Here is a 20,814-nt window from a genome sequence, read left to right on the forward strand (position 1 = left end):
CTAAAATATCACCTCCAATGACATGTTATTATATAGGGTTAACCGAAAATTAAAATTCAATGTGTATAATAATATTAACGTAAAGCCTCATGTCCAGTGAAATGACACATAAAAAGCAAAACAACCCATTTTTGCTGTTGTTGAAAACTCTGACAATTCTGAAGGAAATATAATGGCCGATTAAGTATTTCTTACTTATGATACAATAAACATTTATTTGAACAGACTTACATTCCCTCACATCTTCCAAGCACCATTGCATCGCTGGTTCAGAACCGTGGACAGCGCCTTTAGTCTGAGAATTTGCAGTAATGTGTTGCTTTTCCATCATTGAAGTTTATAGGCTGAATTGTTTTTTTTTTAGAATATTGCTGCTCATGGAGATACCAACAAAAATAATGCAACCAATACTAGCTACCCTTGAATTATATACATTAAACAAAGCCTTAATCTTTCCGCATAGCCATCGAACCGATCATTATTTGTCATAGTGTCTCCTATTGTTGCAAATTGTTTCTCGGTATGAATGTAAATAAAAAGAAAAAAAAATCTATTGGAAAGCATTTTAAATGTGTCTTTCACTATTTTACATGTACAGTCAAGTGCAAAGTTTACAATCACTTCTATTATGCAAAGTTTGCATTTAAAGTCCAAACTAATTTGAACGTGTGAACTAAGTAAGCCCCAGGACAGGTTGTACATGAATCAAATGTTGTGCCCTTAGATTGCCTTAAGTAAAATCGTAGGTCAAATGTTATTTATACCCAAGGTTATGAACTGCTGACTAAATGGGACTTTTCAAGGAACAGCTGCTTTAGGATATAAGTTTTGAAAACCCGAAAACCACAAACCCATGTGTAGTATTTATTTAAAGAGCACAATCAATGAATGTAATGCAGCAATATGTTCTAACATGTTTTGGTCAGATAAGACTACAGCTGATCATTTTGGCATCTATTTCTGGTTAAAGAAAAAAAAAAGATTTTCTTTATCTAAAAGTGGAGAAATGTACTTGTTACAACTACGCAAATAATCAAAAAGAGAAGGTGCCAAAGGAAGAAAAAGATGTGGGGCTATATACAGTATACACTTTGATGAATGGTGATGTTTGTCAGGCCAATATCTGTAGAGAATTGTCAGAATAAAAAATGTTGTTAACATTTCTCAGTTGATTGTATTGATTGTTGATGTATTTCAGGATATCTGAAAAGAAAAAAATAGAACACAAATAGAGACCGGTTTTTAGAATTTGTGATTGAAAATACAAGAAAAAAAAACCCAAAACGAACAAAAACCTATCAAGCAACAAACAGAAAACGAATATTTCCTATTTCCTTTACAATTATGTAGCGCTTGTGTGGCTCTCATAAAGGGATAACATAGTTATTATGTATGGAAAACTCCCAAAACGGGAAAAAAGTTTATGGGAAACAAAATACTAGTGTTTAAAGGTTATGCGCATTAAAAAGACGGCTCAGTTTCCTTTCCTTTCTCTTCTTTGTGGAATCATTTAAACCCACCCTTCTCACGCTTGGCCCCCTCTCTCCCCCACCCCTCCATCCCTCTCCTGCTATCTGAACAGAGAGCCCTCAGCTCTCTTTTGTTCAGTAGCGCTCAGCTGCTGGAGAGTTGAGCTCTGCTCCGACTGACGGTCATCTTCTCTCGTCGCGGCTCCTCCTTTCCAGAGGACGCGCGGACTTGGCTGGAGCTCCAGGCGCATTTCCACTCCAGGCGCATTTCCACTCACATAAACGTCCTTTTATCGGCCTTTCTGCCAAAGTGGTGACCAGAACTGGCTCTTTTGGGTCCAACGAAGCGGACTCGGAGGCTTTAAAAAAGAATAATTACGCATCGTTGGATGGTTTAGCAGGTTGACTCTGTACCGCAACCACCTGCACTCTATCAAGGCGACAAAAGCTGCAGCATCACTCTACATTCCCAGCGGACTGAGCCCGACTCTACAAAGGTGAGGGCAAGTTTTTTTCATTTGTTTTTCGTTTTTTATGCTGTTTTTGGTTGCAGACTGCACGAGAAAAATGCAAGAGTATATTTTGCAGAGTTCATTCTGCTCCACTGAGATAAATTGGAAATTACTTGCAAAAAGCAAAACAGTTTTACTGGGATTACTTTTATGAGTTGGATATTAAGCAATTGCACTTTTCAGTTTTTGAAGGTTTCTTTTCACTACTAGCAAGACTCCCTGCTTTAAAGAGGCATTGGAAGCTTAGACACTGAGAAGCTGCTATTATGATGTAGGATTTTATAAGCTTGCATTTTATTTCAATAAAAATCTATGCTGAAAGTCGTTTCTCTCTAGTATTTTTTAACTAGAAATTTAAAAACATCAACTTTGCACAGGATTTGGATCAACCAACATCCCACCTTTTGTAGAAAAACCTACTTTCTATTCTAGAGCTTCAAACATACTCTGATTGGAGAAGAGTCTGTTAGCAGTAAAGGTGCCATAATCCGAACTGATTGCAAAACAAAAGGGTTAACCAAGGCTGAGACTGAGTCTTGGAATGCGCTTCAGCCAAACAGGTCCATGAAGGAATTTTTTCAGAAGAAACTTTATAGCAGCAAGAGGCTGCAGAATATCAAAGAGCAAGAGGTCTGAGCAGCGATATTCTGCAGCTGCAGGGCTTCCGCTTCAATGCTATTCAGTAAAAGATGTTGCTGGGGATGAAAAGAAAGGAAACTGTGTTGCTTTGTGCAACCACCCTGTTTTAATTTTATCCACTGCAGGGCAGCATTTCAGATTTTGGATGGCAGAGTATGGGGAAATAGAGCAGAGTTTTTCATGACCCCATGGGAAATTAAGCAGTGATCCATTCAGACAGTTTGTGGAACGGTTTCTAGCCCTGCTTTTTTTCTCTAGCTTGCTGCGTGATGAAAGTATTTGAACACACAGGGATGCACACGCAAAGTCATCCAGGCAGCCTTTGCTGGAGTTTGGGAGGTGCTGTCCATGGTTAAAATTGATCTAGAATTAATTTTCTTTGATAATCTGTGAGCCATTAGCAATGCCAACAACTTCTATTTTGCCTGGGCTTGTTATACTTGTGCTTGGCTTTAATGTAGGCAGAGGGCTCCTTAAAGGCGGTTTAGAACTACAAACCTACTCTTCTTAACAGGTCAGTCTGTTTTTTGGGACCTTTATATATATGATACATCCAAGCTGCTGCTAGTTACTCATTAGTTTGAGTATATTTTGCTTCTTTTGCATGGATAGTGAAGCATAGCTCTATATAGAACTATATTTGTATGAATCTGCCTCCATTTAAGACTATCCTCCCCTTGTGCTATCATGCAAGGCTCAGATCATCTTTTGTGTTATCCCTCTTGTCCCCTTCTTTCTTTCATAATCTTGATGTTTTTGGACTACCGGTTATCACTCTTGCAGCATGGCTCAACAGAATGAAAAGGTGATCTTTTCTTCTACCTTTGCCAGTTTGCTGCCTCTATTTTAATATTTTGTGGGAGATGAAGCGTTGCAATGGATGAATAGTATTGCTTCAGAGAGAGAGGCTCTCAGTGGCTCCGGTCCAAATGTGGTCCAGGCCAAAAACGTCTCTAAAACGTTGTCATTACATCTCAGGAACAATGGAATGGGAGAAAAACGGGGAAACAAAAGGAGCTTGGCAGCTTGACGGGATTATCTGTGTCTTGCATAAGGTTGTGTTTGCCACATATTCCAATAATGTGTCTTTTCCGGCTGGCTGCACTTGGCTTAGTGCAGACACTTGTAGCTCAAGCTATAATTTGCAAAAGATTCTCTCGTACACTTGAGTTGCGTCCAAACAAATTGGTAAACTGGGTTTTTTTCAGCATGTTTTGCTGATGTAAGACATTAATATCCCAACAATGAACCTCCTGCTATACTTAGATCAAACAAAACTCACCCTAGCATGGCGACTGATAAAAAAGGATAGAGTGCAACTTAGCAGTATTTGGAAAGAAAGTCTTTGAGTTTATTCTAGCTGCTGAATTGGAAAACCAAGTTAAAATCCCATCAAATTCACCTTTCTTTATAGTTATCTCTACTTTTGATCTAGTTCCAATTACTTAATCAATTTTATAAAAAAGCAAACAAACAGAACAAGCATGTTTAAAATTAAAATGCGAAAGTGTCTATGATTAATGAGATATCCAAGTTTACGATGCACTCCTTCAAGAAGCCTGCTTTATGTATAGACATGTGTATCTGCCCAATATGGCCTACGATGACTCTAATGCATATGACCACATGCAGCCCAGAGTTTTGCACCCAACAGCCACTGATATCTGGTTTATTGCACTCCAATATTGTCCTCCAAATCTGGCCTCATGTTATGGTAGCAAAGACCCTTTTGTGTGGATTAGTGCTTTTTTTGCCAGACTTGCAGATTCTCATGATACCAATGGGAATAAAATAAAAAAAATCGCTGGAGAAAATCAATCAAGTCCAGCTTAAAATTAATTCTGTTGTGCTGTGGTGCTATGAGTCTGCTGTGATCATTCAGTGGTAACAGCTGAAAATGTGAAATCCATCACTTTAATAGTAAAGGAAAAAAAACATTTGACTCATAATGCAAAGTTCAGGGATGAATTGAAATAGCTGGGAGTTGGTGCAGACTACAAATGGAGTTTTAAAAAACAGGACCTGAACATGAACCCCTTAGAAATGGAGAGGAAGTCTTGGATGACCTAACCTGGTCAAGAAACCTATTTGGATTTCTAATGGGCCCAGCAAAGACTGGGAAACTGTTATAAACATCAGCTCCTACCAGCTTGTCCTCCAGGCCCTCCAGAGAAAACCAAAGGAAGCTGTGAGGGTCTTTGGAAATCCATAAAAGTAAAAGTAGCCTTTAGGACTAAAACCTGTCTCATTCTGTTGTATGTGTTAGTTCTACTATTAACTGGCAGGTCCTGGATTTCATCCAACCATCAAGTTTCATTTAATTGTGTGTTTTTCACTGCTTGTTTGTATGGAATCACCTCATGATGTACAGACAGAATGATTTGGGTTTTTATACCGCGGTGACAGAGGAGAGGGGATGCCAGAAGATTCCTGCAAAGAAGGACTCCTTTCCAGACTTAGATAACCCTTATCCAATTAGGCAGTGAAAGCCCACGCAACAGCCCTCATGCACTCTATTCAGTCCTGCTTCTATAAACAATCATGACATTACATGCTTTGAGTTGCCAGCCAAGGCGACGTAGGTTTGGTGAGCGTAGCTCACCAGTGAAGCTGTGATTCATATACAAGTTTGTATCACTACATTGATGAGGTCTGCACCTGTCCTTGCAGGAATATGTTGCTTCTATGAGTGACAGCTTTCGGTCCTTTCGAACCTTGGCAGCACTGAGTGGAAGGAGCCAAATTGGAGAGGGCTGCTTCTATTTTTGTTTTGGCTAAGAATAAAATAGCCGGGCAAGGCAATTTCAACCAACTGCTGCACATACAGCCAAGCAAATGATCAGCGCAGCTGAGACCTCATTGGTTAGCGGCTGAGCACACAAAGCAAAGGAGATGCAGAGGCAGGAAAAAAATGTAGCTTAACACAATCCCTACAGACCCTTCTCGTTAATATTCATTAATCACCCACCTCCAATTCGCCCCAAGGCCCCCGCTCTGCACCCCTCTCCCACTCAATGTATTATTCAAAGGTAGCATTTCCCTATTAAATACTATTAATAAATAATTACATCTGGTAACAGTTTTGTCTGCTGAATTAATAACAGCTGAGTATATTTTGCAGCGATTGGTAGAGTTGTTGAGGTGCTGATCTCCTCCCTCCTCTCTCTTTGTCTCGCCTCTTTTGTTAATGTCAGCTGGCCTGTCAGTTGATCAGAATGGAACTCCGTCTGTCTCTCTATCAGTCACCTTCTGCAGCGCGCAAGAGGAGGAGCAAATATGCCGAGGCTGTTTATTTTACCATTATCTCTGTTTTCCTGGCTGAGATAATATAGAAAACACAAAGCCCCCTCTGGCCTCGTTCTCTGGTGTCATTGGCTGACTTGAAGTCCATCTTATTCCTTTTCTTTCATTTTAAAATTAGTTTGTTGAGTCAAAATATTCTGAAAAGAACACAGACGTATGGTTCTGCATTGCTTAAGCATACTGACAATGAAAGCATCACTGTGCACAGGATGCAGCTTTCAGACTCTGATGAGCTGGTAAACACAACGTGTTTGAGAGGCCCACAGATGGCTGCTGTTTTCCTGTCTTGTCTGCTCAAATTCCCAAAGGAAAGGCTTACTTTTTTATTCTCCACCAGTCTTGCTTCAGTCTTAATTTTTAGAGATACAAGTGGATCATCCAGGTCTCATTGCACAATTTCAGGCAGGAAAATCACAGCTGAAGTTAAAAAAAAAAAGATAAATCTATTGTTCCTGGGAGTGATTTCTGTTTGTCTACCTCCACCTCAGTCTCTCTGAGTGAATACCACACACCAGCTCTATTTATAAAGTCAAGGCAGCCGTGAGATACTTATAAAGTCCCCCTCACTAATCAGAGATGTCGCTCTGGGGTTTTGAAACCAATCAAAGGGAAAAGTGGGGGAGAATAGGAAAGTTGTGTTATTTGTTTCCTTCAGAAAGCTGTCACAGGTTAGGCTCTGTCTCTGGTGTATCTCCATTGGGCTGTCCTTTTTTTTTGCATTATTTGAAATGTGCATTTAGCTTTTTGCAGTTTTTAACTCTTACCTTAATATCTCAGTTGGTATTTCGCTGGACTTTAAAGTTGTAGGAAAATCATATTTAAATGTCAAATCATTCTGACTTGAACATGTATATAAATGTACTCTTTATCGACAATATTGTCTGAAAAGTTAGAAAATTTCTATTAAAAAAATTCTGTCTTAAAATCTGTGTTTGTTTTTTTCTTTATCTTATGCAGGTCGGTTAGTTATATGTCAGCTTGTACACCTAAAGTCGGCCAATCTTATATCAACAGTCATCTGTCAATCAATTTCTTTTGGTCACAGCATCTTGAATCATATGTCGCAGCTAAAATACGCAACGGTTGAAATAATAAATAAGACTAATTTACTTTACCATTGAGTTCTGTCCCAGTGTTCACGGGGATGGACGTCTGTGTCTTTGGCAGGTGTAGAGCTAACAGAACTGACAGCATTGCGAGGCAAGGGCTTAAACATGTACGGCTGTAAGCCTTCTACACCAAATGAAGCTTCTGCCATCCCTTCTTTCCTCCTTGAAATAAAAAATTGTATGACGGAGGAGACTCATCCATATATCCGTAAATAAATAGCTAAAATGTAGAGTAGAGCACAAATATTGTTTGTTTTAAACTTTAAACAAATTTAAACTAGAGTAGGCATCATAGCTGTGCAGCTGACTGCAGATTCTAACTAAATAACCAACTGATATCTGGTCATTATCCTTCTTATTCTCTACCATTGGTAGAACAGTTAAATGCTGTTAGCTTCTTTGCAATAATTATGCTTAGTTGCAAAAAATGTGACATTTTGGAATGGTACTTATTACTTTTTCTAAAAACAAATAAAAAAAATACATGAGCATTATTAGAACTGGAATAAACGATATGTTGTGACATCCCACTCAGTCAATCAGCTTTTGCCCCCTAATGTACAACGAAACGTATCAAGGAGGTGCGATCGCAACCAAGAATTTTGTAGCTGTCCTTGTGGGCTCCTTTTCAAAAATAGAATTTAAGTGAATTGAACTATTAAAGAAAGGAATCAATAAAACAAAAAAGCTGTTTCCCCCCCTTTAGACAACTGAATAATCTGATTCAACAGGAGTCCAAATTTATTACAACTTTTGTACAGCAGATTTTTATTAAAGTGTGATGATCAGAATTGCTTTATAAAAGGAATTAATTGTAGTTACTAGCTATAACTAGTTAGTAGGTCAGTTACTGCTCAGCACAATTAACTCGTACTGACCAAAGTAACTATATAGTTACTTTTTGTTTTAAAATGTCAAACAATTTGGAAAACTTTCTTGTTGTTGTAATTTTAAATACAACTAGAGGTTCAGTTATGCAAAATTGTTTGCAATATAAATATGCAGAAAAAAATAAGAAGTTTTAGAGCAAAAAAGCAACATTTCTATGAAATAAAACAAGAGAGTAGTTTATGTTATTATTGTACAATGAACTAGAAACAACAGGACTACATCATAAGTGATTGGTTTTTACCTCTTCACCTGGTTGAACAGGTATTTGCTGAGGAGCTTCTGAAACGCCTGTGACTGTAGAAAGGCACAGCGCATCCTTAGTGTTCTTGCTTCTCCTGGGTCCAACATCTTCACATTTGTTCTGGAAAAATCCAAACTCTGTTTTTTAGATTTGCTTGCGTCATCAACTTCTGACTTTTTGATAGTAACAGGTCATTTAGCCTCTAGCTCTCTCTAGATGTTTGTTAAGCTATTTTTAACTGTAGACAGTTCTCTCACCTGCCCAACAGCACATTACTACTGTAAAGTGCATTGTGAGTGCATCTTACTGACATGTTCAGATTAATGGGAGTATAGTTAAATGAAGCCATATTGCCGTCTTCTTCTATTATTATTGTTTTTCAAACATCTTCTTATTCTATTTTAAAGCCATCTTCTGTTGTTTTTAAGACCATCTTCTTCTGCTATAACACTTTACTGACAACACTGGTCGGGATTGTCTTTGTCACATTTATTTTGTCACAAAATATAAATTTCGGGTTTTTGACTTAATAGAGAGTTGAACCAAAACAGTTAAAACCTTACACCAAAACACACCCATATCTAGTTTATTCATAATTATTATTATTTCAAAACCTAATATAAAAATAACATTACAGTAAGTTTCCACTTTCTGTCTGAGCTTCCATGTGTATAATTGCTATTTTAATGTTTGAGCATGTTTTGGGCAGTAATTCAGTATCACTAATCCCAGCGCTGTCTTTTGGCGGCACTCTCTTGAATCACCACTTCTGCCATTTAGCAACAATACCTGCAACAGTCGAAGTTCCAGGAGTTGGACCTGGTCTTACCTTGCAACATTGCATCCAAGAATGAAAGATCATATGCATTCTGGATTCTGTACACAGCAAAATGCAGTTTTACCTGCAGAGGAAGATAAATCACAACATTCAATTTTTAAATTACTATCCAATGTATCCCTAAGTGACACCAAGGACCTAAAAAAAGCCACTAATATCCATGAAAGGAATAATGTGATCTGTTCTTTCGTCAGCTGCAGTTTTGTTAGTTGCCTCTGAGTGAAATTGACACATCAGGGCATAAATGCCCCCTTTGTGTGAAAAGTGAAAGTCTGTGGTTTTATTGACCCCGAAGCAGAGCAAACACAGGGAGACATGCGTTGTTTGCTAATAGAGACCTGTGAAGTCGTTTAAGTAAAACACCATCATTTAGAGATTGATTAACCCGGAGCAGCCATTGGTATACTGTATCTGTGAACCTGATCTTGTGAATTTTATTCGGACTAGCTCAAACTCATGGATTTTTTGTTTATGAAAGTAATGCCCCTGGTGCCGATGTAAATGTTCTTCCCTTAGATGTGCTGAACTGAACAGAGTGGGCAAGGAAAGCTGAAAAGTACAGTGAGAGAGCTCTCTGTGTGCGACTGCTGATATTCACTGTCTGACATTAACATTTACTAATCTATCCAGCTAATTTGTCCACAATTAGTTCTTTTCTCAAAGTCTATTTTCTGTGTAAAGCAGTGCAGGAGTGAAATGAACATATCTTCTCCAGTCTGTGATTCTTTGTGAATGTTTATATGATTTTGCTATAAAATCTCTGAGAAAATAGAAAAAAACCCAAAGCAGACCCCCCAAATGGGCTTTAGCTGCCAGGCCGTAGCAGGTCAGATGTCCCTTTAGAGCAATCTGTGGTGCTTCTGCAGTTGGTATTAGATTGCCAATGTTCCACTGAAGTGGCTTTTATGTGGAGCTGTGAAGCATGCTGCCTTTAAAGCTCAGAGACATCAGAGTTAAAGGTAGTGATGGAAGGTGGTGCTGTGCAGGTGTGTGGGAACACATAAAGGCCCTCTGGCTGGTTTCTCTAAGACATTTCCCAATGGGAAGGTTAGTTTTTGTGGAAAAAAAAGGCATTTATATTGTTATGGTTTCTCTGTAAAAAAACAAAACAAAACTCTGGAATTAAATTTACATGTAAATTGTTTGTAGTTTTTCCTTTAGCTGCAAACACGAGAGAGCACAACCGTCACCAAACAAAGGGAAGCTAATAAACAGTGTGAACCGTCGGGGGTTATCTGAATGTGGATTTTAAATTTTGTAACATGACATGCTTATGTACTTAACCTGCCCAACAACCCTCACCGGACTGCACATTTCAAATAAATGAAAATGGCTTTTCTTTTGTACAAATGTCACAATTTTCGATAGCACCTCCATGAAACCAACCAAATTGCCCAATTAGTTCCTAGTGTTGTGATTTTCTGTATATTTAATTCCCATCCAGGTTGGATGCCATATTAATGTTGTGAATAACTGCTATATTCAATTCCCAGCCAGCTGGGAATTCATATTTTCTGATACTCTAAGACGTTTATTGCCCTCCCTGGTATGGGTGGTAAATATCTTATTTAATCAGATATTATTTTAGCTTTTATATATTGTTTATGAACACACACCCTACTAGCTTTGTGTTAAAACAATAAAGAGTAATTCAAGCACTAATCGTGGTCAAAAAGTTAATTCTGCACATACATGGAATAAATTCACCACAACTTCTGTTCAAAATATAAGAGTTTATCAACAAAATCATTCAGCTCCAGGTCAAACATATTTCAGTTTAAAACTCTTAACTAAAACTATTGAAACTCAACTAAACTAAACTACTAGGTACATCGAGGAAGGGGTTGAAAACCGTATTACAGTTTAAGATGGATTTTGTGTTTGAAAACCAAAGTTTATCTGGAAGAATTTGGGATATGATCAAATTAGCTTTTAACTAATTTAGAGAAATTGGAAAGTTTTCAGACCAATTCACAATGAAAATCCATGAGGTGAACAAAACATTATTTGGCTAAATAATGTTTTATTAAATTATTTGCTTAATCAGGAACCAATAACCTTTAGTTAAATTATTATTTACCCTCTTTGAAATACCTGTTAGCAAATAGACATGAGGATTCCATTAAATGACTTTTGGTCATACTTGGTAATCGAAGTGTAATGAGGATATGAGGAACACATGAACACTAATGTTATATCAGTGTTTAAATCCTTAGTGAAATAAAGCTTCAACAATGGTTCAAAACATATTAGTATACCATAGCATAGCATACATTCCATCCTGTTAGTCCATCTTTACTCATCAGTAAACACATGAAATAATCAAAATTCTCAAAAGAATTATTATTTGTTCTAATTGTGCCAGACCTGCAAACTTTTTGGCCATGTCCATTTGAAAGGCTTGAGTTTCCATCCAGCAGAGGCTCAATGAGGCTCACAGCAACCAGGATTTTTCTTTGTCCATGTGGCCTACATCAAGGGATCCTTAGGAGACGTTCTCCTACAGTCTGGCTTTGTTTGTTCTGAAACTCAAGAGAAATGTGTTGCAAAAAGTCTGTTTTGCAGCAGTCTGGCTCTGAATGGTCAGCCATGTTGACTTATCCTTGATCATTCTGGAGATCTGGGCTTTTTGTCTGGAGCTCCATTTGGGTGAAGCCCCTCCGACGTGAACCCTTAGGCAGCTTCATGAGAAAGATAGAGTTAAATCCTGTGTGTTCTGTGGTTTTCACTGTCCCCAACCAAGAGGGGGGTGGCAAGTCACCCCTCTGTGGGTGTTCCTGTGGAGGCAGTTGGCTGAAAAGGGCGGGGAGGTTGGGTTGCAGAGGTCTTACAGCTGATGACCGTCTTCTCCCGTCATCATGACCAGATGAAATGTGGATACTGGTTCTCAATGTCCAAAAACTTAAAGATGCACAGACTCACAGGGATGCTGAATCTGTTGATATCATTGGAAAGTAAATATTAGTTCAAGAATTAAAAATACGTATCTAATGTTTATTACAATCTTCTTCTGTTTATTTTGATACGATTATAATTCCATAAACAAATGTATAATTGATAAATATATGTTTCCAACCCCACAGCCACAGGTTTAGGATCACACTTTAGATATAAAGATGTTCATGTGTTGGAATGGCCTAGTCTAAGTCCAGGCTTAATGACCAAAGTGTTTTATAACAGCTCTTCTTCCAGACTGAGCTTCAGCTGTTTCAAAGAGGAACAGATGATTTAAAGGTCGTTTGGAAACATGGTGAAAGTTTTTATTATACTTTGTGTGCTTTGCATCAGTCAATCACAGTTCAATAATACATTACATTAAATAGTGAGAAGTGATCAAATGTAAAATATAGTTTTTTCAAGGCTTTTGTTAGGCATTGTACGTGGTTGTTTAAACAGTACTTTTCTACTGATTATGCATGCAGCTTCTGCAGGGACATTCCTCTTAGTGAATAGTTCTGCTTCTCAGTTCAGCTACAATAAATTCAAAATGAACTGTTGGGGTACATACCACTTCTGTTTCGTAATTAACTGTCATGCTGCTGAATTAGTAGAGATGAAAATGAAGAGTCTTTGCTACAGTCACTCAATCGTTGGCTTAGAAAAAATTATATTAATCATCTCTGTGTTATTTGTGAGTTTCTCTCTTCTTGCCTTTGTGTGAATGTGCAACTCAAACATCTGTTTCCAGGTTGAAGTAGGCTTCATCTGCTCTATCCCTGTTCGATGAGGACTCAACTCCTTAACAGCTGTAATTAAACAGGCTGTCTGTCCTAATAGTACCCTTTGAGTAGAAGTGCTGGAGCACCCTGGTTGTTCCTGGACCCTTGTGATAAATTTGGCTGTTGCTCTCAAATGCTCTTCTGGGTCTGTGTGTGATAGAGTGCTTGGTGTGGGAGTTCTGCTGCTATATCCCCACCCGTCCACCACCTCAATGCAGAGATTGATGGGATGGGGGGCTGCTTTCAGTGATTGATCTGTGCTGGACTGTTGTCTGAGCCATCTGGTTTGGGTCTGTCCCTGCAGGGGTTACAATGGCTGCTCTGGTGGTGCTTAAATAGAAACATATAAACACTTCTTTACTGACTCTTTATTTGCTTTAAGTGTTACATTATTGTGGGGCTGCAGCTAACAACTCTTTGGCAATTGATTCATTATTTTAATAATTGGATGGCAAAAAGCTTAATGTTGAAGATTTTACTTTTTTTTGGCCAATGTTTTTGTTCAATTTTTTTTATTTCTAAATAGAATAAATAAGTTTTAACATCTTAAATGCCTTTTTTTATATATATTTAAAAATGTTGGTATAATCAGTGTTTTAGTCTCTATACTCAAATGAACAATTAATCGATTTCAGAATTTATTTTTTTTTCAATAATCACGATTAATCTAACTGTTTCAGCCCTACATTTATGAAGGTAGATTTGTTTCTTTATCATTCCATCAAAAAAAAGGTTGCCTTAATTAAAGAAAAAAAGTATTTGAATGCAAAAAATATATTTGAGACTCAAAAAAGTACATTTGAACACTGCTTTTCTTTGATTGAAAATGTTTTATTTGATAGAAGTCCAGTCCTTTTTGTTTAAAAAGGACTGGTGCTGTGCTTAGCCATGTCTGGATGCTCGGTGTTGGTGAACAGAGAGATAGCGCCTGCTAGAGGGCCGGGTTAGAAGGAGGGGAGCGGTTGTTCCCCAGATAAAGCAAAGAGCATTTGAGCAAACTTCAACCAAAAGGTGGAGCAACGCAGTTAGAGAAGGGGCAGGGTATTATTCATTTGTGAACCTCATACACAGGCTTCAGGACACATATGACTGTGAGAAAATGTTCAGAGTGTCATGATGGGTTTGAGTGATCGAACCCGCATGCAGGAAACACACTCAGAGAGCTAGTAAAAGTTAACAGGTTTATTGGTGAGGGTTACAATGCATAGAGAGAGAGATAGATAGCAGGTATTTCTCAGCGGGGAACCCAGCGGTCTGGTGAACCGGAACTGGAAACTCTAAGTGGGAAATCACAGGATGAGTTCACGGTCCATAGGGAAACTGAACAAGGCTGATGAAAAGTTTTGAGTAGACTCACGTTTGGGGGTTTCTTGGTGATCCTTGGGTCCTGTTTGTGGGGAATTAGTCCAGAGATGCAGAACTCATTGGAGCGCGGACAGGCAGACTAGAATTGGGTCCAGAGGATTAAAAGGAACGGACTGTCACTGGGTTTTCCAGAGGCGGGCTTGAACGGCTCAGATGAAGGTTTTCCCTTGCTCAGAGAGAGACGAAAGTTTTTCCTTCCAAGGGAGGAGAAGGACCAGGCTTATCCAGCGGAACAGGGGGGTTTCCTACCGGAGAACAAAAAAATAGACAAAGGCAAAGCTTAGGCTCAGAGAGACAAAGGCAAGAATAAGACTCAGCTAATCTCAGGAGGCTAGAGTACCCAATACTGGCAAACACTCTGGCGTTGAGGTGGTGACAGTCTGTTGCTCTTATACTCCTCTGGTAATGACCCAACAAGCCGCAGGTGAGGAGGAAAAACCCGGAAACCGGCCTCCAATCCAGAAGAGGGAAAGAGCACCATCCGGAGGTGGAAACACACCCCACAAACAGAAACTTAACATTCAGATCTCCATATTCCTATTGTAACTGGTCATAACTTGTATCATTTTGATCAGAAAGCAACATTTCAGATATCATAAATACATATTCAGCAATTCTGATAGTTATCCAAAGGGCCGCTTAAAATGTGCGAAACTTTCTAGATATATAAAATCAAATTTTTACTAGCACAATTTTGTTTTACTTTCTGAAATTTAGTTTCTGTTGCGAAATACAATTTAGAAAATCTATTATTACAGTTCCAACTCCAAATGTGATTTAGAGCTAGAAGAATCCTATTTTATTGTTTCCGAAAAAGAAACAGCAAAGGAGAGCTTCAAATAAATGTGAAAATTGCCTTCCATTCCCGACTGTAAATAAGCGTACGCATTAACTTGAGCAGCGAACATCTCCTTCACCATCTTCCCCTTCTTTGCAGCTGTAGCTATGTCTCTCAGTCTTTTAAGCACATTCTCCATATTTTTCTTTAATTTCTTCATTAAATTCTCTAGTGCCAGGGTGAAATAGGCTCTTCCTGTTGCCTGTTGTCATGGTGACTCATCGAATCGGGGCTCCACTGATAATGCCTTTTCATATTTGTTAAGCACGTGTTCAACTCTGTGTGGATCTAATCATAGTTGATTAATCTAAAGAAGTGTGTGGTTAGGATTTATAGCAAATGTGCTCATATCATTCACTTTGTAAGGTTGAACATATCACATCAGCGGACAATAGTTTGCATTATGCTGTTGACCTTGCAGCAGTGCCACATACTGAGTATGCGCTCGGNGTAATGACCCAACAAGCCGCAGGTGAGGAGGAAAAACCCGGAAGCCGCCCTCCAAGCCAGAACGGGGAAAGAGCCCCATCTGGAGGTGGAAACAAAACACACAAAAATACAAACCCCACAGACAGAAACCTAACACAGAGTGAATTTTGCATAATAAACAATGTTTAATAATAGTTCAGGGATTCTTGTAGCTGTCAAAATAGTTTAGATGTAACATGATAAAAAAACATCTGCATCCCACCACTGATTAGCAAGTAAAACCTCACAGTACAGCTGATACACCTGTTTTAAATTTTTGTTTTACATTTAGGATGTCTAATATAAGTTGTCAAGTTGTTTGTAAAAAAAACCCTTCATAGAGAAGAAGTATTCTTCAAACTCAGAGGGCCACAGTCATCTCAGGTGTTTAAGGCAAAGCTCTAATTGGGCCTTGTATTGCAATGACCTTCACTATTTGACAGAATGAGGATTGGTGGAAGACACCCTAAAGCTGAGGTTATCTCCTCTTTCCTGTTACTGTTCTCCTCATGTCAAACTACAAACCTTTACAGCAGAGGAAGGGATGTTTGAGAAGCCATTAACTCACCTTTGCCGTTAAGCTTTTCCACAACAGTCCAAGCTATGCTGTGGTTGTGGACTAGATGTGTTAGCGCTTTATCTCTATCTTGGTAACTGCATTTTGTGTATATCATGGTGTTGGAATTACGAAGTCCACAACAAGTAAATTAGCTCTGCTGGAAAATTAACTCAAGAGCCGTTAGTGGTCCAGCTGTGAGTGCTTCAGGTGTTCTCAGAGGGAATCTAAAAGGAAATAACCCCTGCTACCTCTATGCACTGATTTTAAGAGGTCCCCCATGATTTGTTTGGAAAACATTTCATAGACCACCCCTCATCACTTCAATGCCTTAAAGGCGAGGAGTCAAATTTAAGTGTCAGGTTGGAGCCTAGTCTGAATTATTAGATTTTCTTTTGAGTCAATTATATTTCTAAGAGCATGATATTGTTGTTTGCTGTCATGGTGTCTAAAATCGATAACCTGAGTAAAGACGCTTGTTCTTTTTCTCTGCCTTGCGCTCTTCCTCTGAGTCTATAAATCAAGGAAGGGCTTGAACTTTGGAAAGCTGAAAGGGACCAATCTTGCAATTATGTTTCGTGATTGAAGTGTTTATTCTTAATCAGGATCTCAGACAGGACAGCATGTTCAACAGCTCATCAGCACACACTGTAGTAATCACAGCTTTTATGATTTCTTATGTGGCACTACATACAGCCTTAATTGGGAGCTGTATCTCCTGCGACCACACTGAATTAGAAAAAGCTGCTAAAGAAGTTTCTCAGGATTAATAACACTCTCCCATAATTCAGATTGAAATTAGCATTGCAAATATTTTTTTATGATAATAACTCTTGTTTTAACAGCCCACTTTTTAGTAAGGATTCGTGGCTGCTATTCTTAAGTTTCAGCTCCTTATTCCCCTCATGGCATCTGCTCTTTACATTGACTGTCAGATAAAGGAGCTGTTTTCTTTTCTCTGGCAGAGTTGTACCTTTTAAAAGGTCAGGATCGCTTCACTCGGGATAGGAAGCTCTGCTCGATGAAGGACCTATGGTTTTGAATGTGTTATCCTATAACCACAAATCATGTTAAGCTGAGGTAACTGCCAACCACTTACTAAACTTAGCTTTTAAATCCCAGAGTTTTTACTTACTGCTAACTTTTTGAAACAGTGAAGAGAAAATTTAGCCACTGAGGAGACAGTAATCAGTCAGGGTCAGGAGGGAGCTGCTTCCTAAACCCATAGGCAAATAGAGGGAATCTGGGTTAACTTTTGGAACATTCAAAGAAAATATTTCTATGCTTAACCAGAGCTGATTCCAAGAATTCATAATATTGTCTCCTCTTTCATCCGGGACCAGGTTGGGCAGCAGTCTCAGCAGAGATTCCCAGACTGCCCTCTCAGCAGACATCTCTTCCAGCTCTGCTGGAGGAATCCCAAGGTGCTCCTAGGCCAACCGAGAGACATACCTCTTTCCCACTGGCCGAAAAACTTGTTTAATCCGGTGAAAAATCGGCTTTTAGTAGCGGTGGGAATGTCTCACTGACGCGTGTCTATCTGGTCAAACAACTCGGCAAAGGGAAACGCATTTAACTCACCTCCGCTCTGAATGGTATGCTGTGGGAACACCAGAGCCGCTAAATTATGTGACATCATTGAACGCAACGTACTGGTGTCAACACAGAGCGCCAGTCGCTGCTGATCTTATCCTGTTTACAATTGAGAGACATGGAGCAGGATATTAGAGCGAAAAATTAAAGCACAATGACTACGCCCTGGCTTCCTTACATGTTGGTCTCCATTGTTTACATTCCTGATATCTGTCACTCTTGTGACATCATCAATGCTAACGCAGCAGGATGGTATCAACAGACAAGCAGCTGCAGGGGGGATAGACGCCACGCAGCTGTCAGTGAGGAATTAGACCTTAGGGAACCAAATGCCGTTTGTTAGCCGGTCGCAAAGAGGCTGTAGTCTCTGGGTCGCCCCCTGGGACTCTTCTTGATGGGACTTTCCTGGAACACCTCACGAGGGAGCCGTCCAGGTGAGATCTGAAAAAGAAGCCCTACTCTCAGCTGATTTCTCTCAATGTGGGGGTGTGAGTTCCAACTATAGGGAGATCACACTTCTCAGCCTCGCTGAAGGCCCATGCCAGGGTCCGGGAGAGGAGAGTCCTGCTGATGCTTAAAAGGTTTTCGTCCTGGCTGTGAACACAGGGGGTGCGAAAGTGCTTGGGAGTTTGCCTAATCGGTCCACCTGTGTTTTGTGCAGCTGAGGGTAAAAAACATTAAACCGCCCAAATAGAATCCAGTGCTGGATTATTTTACATAGTTTAATGCCATCAAAATGCTAAAAGTGCCTTGAGATGATATGTGTTGTGTATCAGCGCTACATATATGACCTAAATAAAACTGAATTGAATGCAGGAGGTTGATTTCAGGTGACAGGATGTGATAACAGGAAATTCAAATTATAGACAAATCTATGATTTCAATAATTAGTGCTGGAAGACATGGCCAAACACTTACATCTCTTAATTTAACATATATTCTTAGTATAACATCTAAAAAAAAATTAAATAAAAATGAAAGAATGCCAATATTGAATGCAGACAGACACTTGTGTCAATTATTTTGACATGCTAAATAAACCATAAAATTTAAAAATATATTGCTTTAAAAAACACTAAATAAAACCTGGAAGGTCATTCAGTGACAAATGCTGCAATCAAACACTGTAATGTATATTGAAATGTGTTTAAAAGTAATTTTAATGATACTGAATACAATCATATTAGAATATATATTGATTTTGAAACATTCACTAGCCCTACTAATATGCATGGTTTATTCTGAGGGCTTTTGTTAGCTGCCATGTTTCACAAACTTTATTCTATTCATTTTATGTTTTACTTTGGTAAGCTATTAAGTTCTTGTTTTCTTATATTCTATAAATGTTTAAATAATGTGTAACAAAACTATGCACATTCATCCATCCATCCATTTTCTGTGACGCTTATCCCAAGTGGGGTTGTAAGGGGTGATGGTGCCTATTCAGCTGTCTATGGGCGAGAGGCGGGTTACTCCCTGGACAGGTCACCAGTCCATCGCAGTGTGTTAGACATTATTTATTTATTTCTTTATTATGCAAGTTGTATTAGTTAGCATTTATGGTGGCTTCCTGGATGGTACTGATGCTATCGTGTTCACTTCCTGTTTGGACTACTGAGCAGCATTGTTGCTGTTCAGACTATATCCTTCTCTATTAAGTTATTTTTTCTGTGATATCTCTGCACTCTTCTATTGAGCACTTGTCAGATTTTCACACGGTTTTATTTCTGGTTGTAAGGAGTAGCTAGCCTAGGCTAGCTTAGCATTGCTATGGCTTCTCTCTCTCCCTCCCTTGACTCTCTTCCTTCTTCCTCTCCTCTTCAGGCTGTTGAACATCCAGGAGTTAAAGTAGGCCCCCCACGTAGCTGTTGTCTAAAAGTGTCTGAGGACCCAGGCGATTGGGTAACGGTACGCAGAAAGTGTAGTCATGGATTTCTGCCCACTGGCCGCCTTTTACAGTTGCTTTTTGTATCTCTTCTTCTTTCTGTATGTCTGCTTCTGTCTCCTTGAACCCCAGTTGTCCTCGGCAGATGGCTGCTCACACTGAGTCTGGTTCTGCTGGAGGTTTCTTCCTGTTAAAGGGAGTTTTTCCTCTCCACTGTCGCTACAAGCATGCTTAGTGTGAGGGATTGCCTTTGAGTCAATGAGTCGATGCAATCAACTGGTTTTCCTTAGAAAACTTTCAATCAATTTGACTATATGATCTGGTGAACTGTCAAGTGCCTTGAGATGGCGTGTAGTGAATTGGCGCTATATAAATAAACTGAATTGAAATTGAATTGAATTTAATACAACTTGCACATTAATTTGTTAAAATATGATGAAAACTTTTCTTTCATGTTGCGGAAAGACCCTCTTGATCCAGGAGAAAACAGATGCTATTAAAATAATCATTAGTCGATCAATGAGCTCTGTCATAGAGTCTCGATGCAGCCATTAACAGAGCAGGTGCCGTGCTTAGCTCCAAGCTTAGCCATGCCTGGATGCTCGTTGTTGGTGAGCAGAGAGATAGCGCTTGCCTGAGGGTGGGGTTAGAAGTAGGGGAGCGGTTGATTGATTGGATTCAAGGATTCTTATAGCTGTCAAAATTGTTTAGATGCAACATGATAAAAAACATCTGTATCTAGACAGTCCTTTTCTTATAGGTTTGACAGCTTGTCTTGAAATTTAATTTCAGTTCAACTTAGTTTGTTTATAGAGCGCCCTATTCTCAACACATCATCTCAAGGCACTTAACAGTTCACCAGATCATACCAGATTATCGTCAAATTTATCAAAAGTTTTCTATCTAAAATGAATCCAGAAAATCCAAATTATAACCATCCACAAACTTCAGTCTATTTTTTTTATTGATTTTATATGATAGAACATCCCAAAACAGCTTATAATTGTGATGTTGAAGATAAATTGATTTTTTTTTTTTATTTGTGGTACTAATGGCTTTGCATACCTGCTGCAGTCCAATTGTTCATATTTATAAGCTTCTGCTGACATGCTGAGATCAATTTTTGTTTCAAATACTTGCGATCAAAACCCTTTTTTGCAGTTGTTGTTTTGCAGCATGATCTTCTCCATATTATAAGCCTGCAGGCCCAGGATGTGCCTCTTGACTCATCTCAGAGGAAAAAAGAAACAGAGCAATCTTTAAACAAAACCTATTAGACCTGTCCTACATGAATGAAAACCTAGCAAAGTTCTATGTAGCAAAGATATGCGGCAGATTCCTGGAAGAACACTCTAATGAGCACATCGGGGCAGAGGCACAGAGAGTGG

The 20,814-nt window shown here is 39.0% G+C and overlaps 1 protein-coding gene across 1 annotated transcript in view; it reads left to right on the plus strand.

Moving 5' to 3' along the window:
* The first annotated feature begins 1,730 nt into the window (after positions 1 to 1,730).
* LOC107097932 (neurocan core protein-like) overlaps positions 1,731 to 20,814 on the plus strand; it is a 211,293-nt gene continuing 192,209 nt past the window's right edge. The window contains exon 1 of the mRNA XM_015395295.1: positions 1,731 to 1,966. The gene's annotated coding sequence lies outside the window, so the exon portion shown is untranslated. The remainder of the gene's footprint in view (positions 1,967 to 20,814) is intronic.

The sequence above is a fragment of the Cyprinodon variegatus genome, unplaced genomic scaffold (assembly GCF_000732505.1).
Source record: "Cyprinodon variegatus isolate N-32 unplaced genomic scaffold, C_variegatus-1.0 Scaffold735, whole genome shotgun sequence".
NCBI lineage: Eukaryota > Metazoa > Chordata > Actinopteri > Cyprinodontiformes > Cyprinodontidae > Cyprinodon > Cyprinodon variegatus.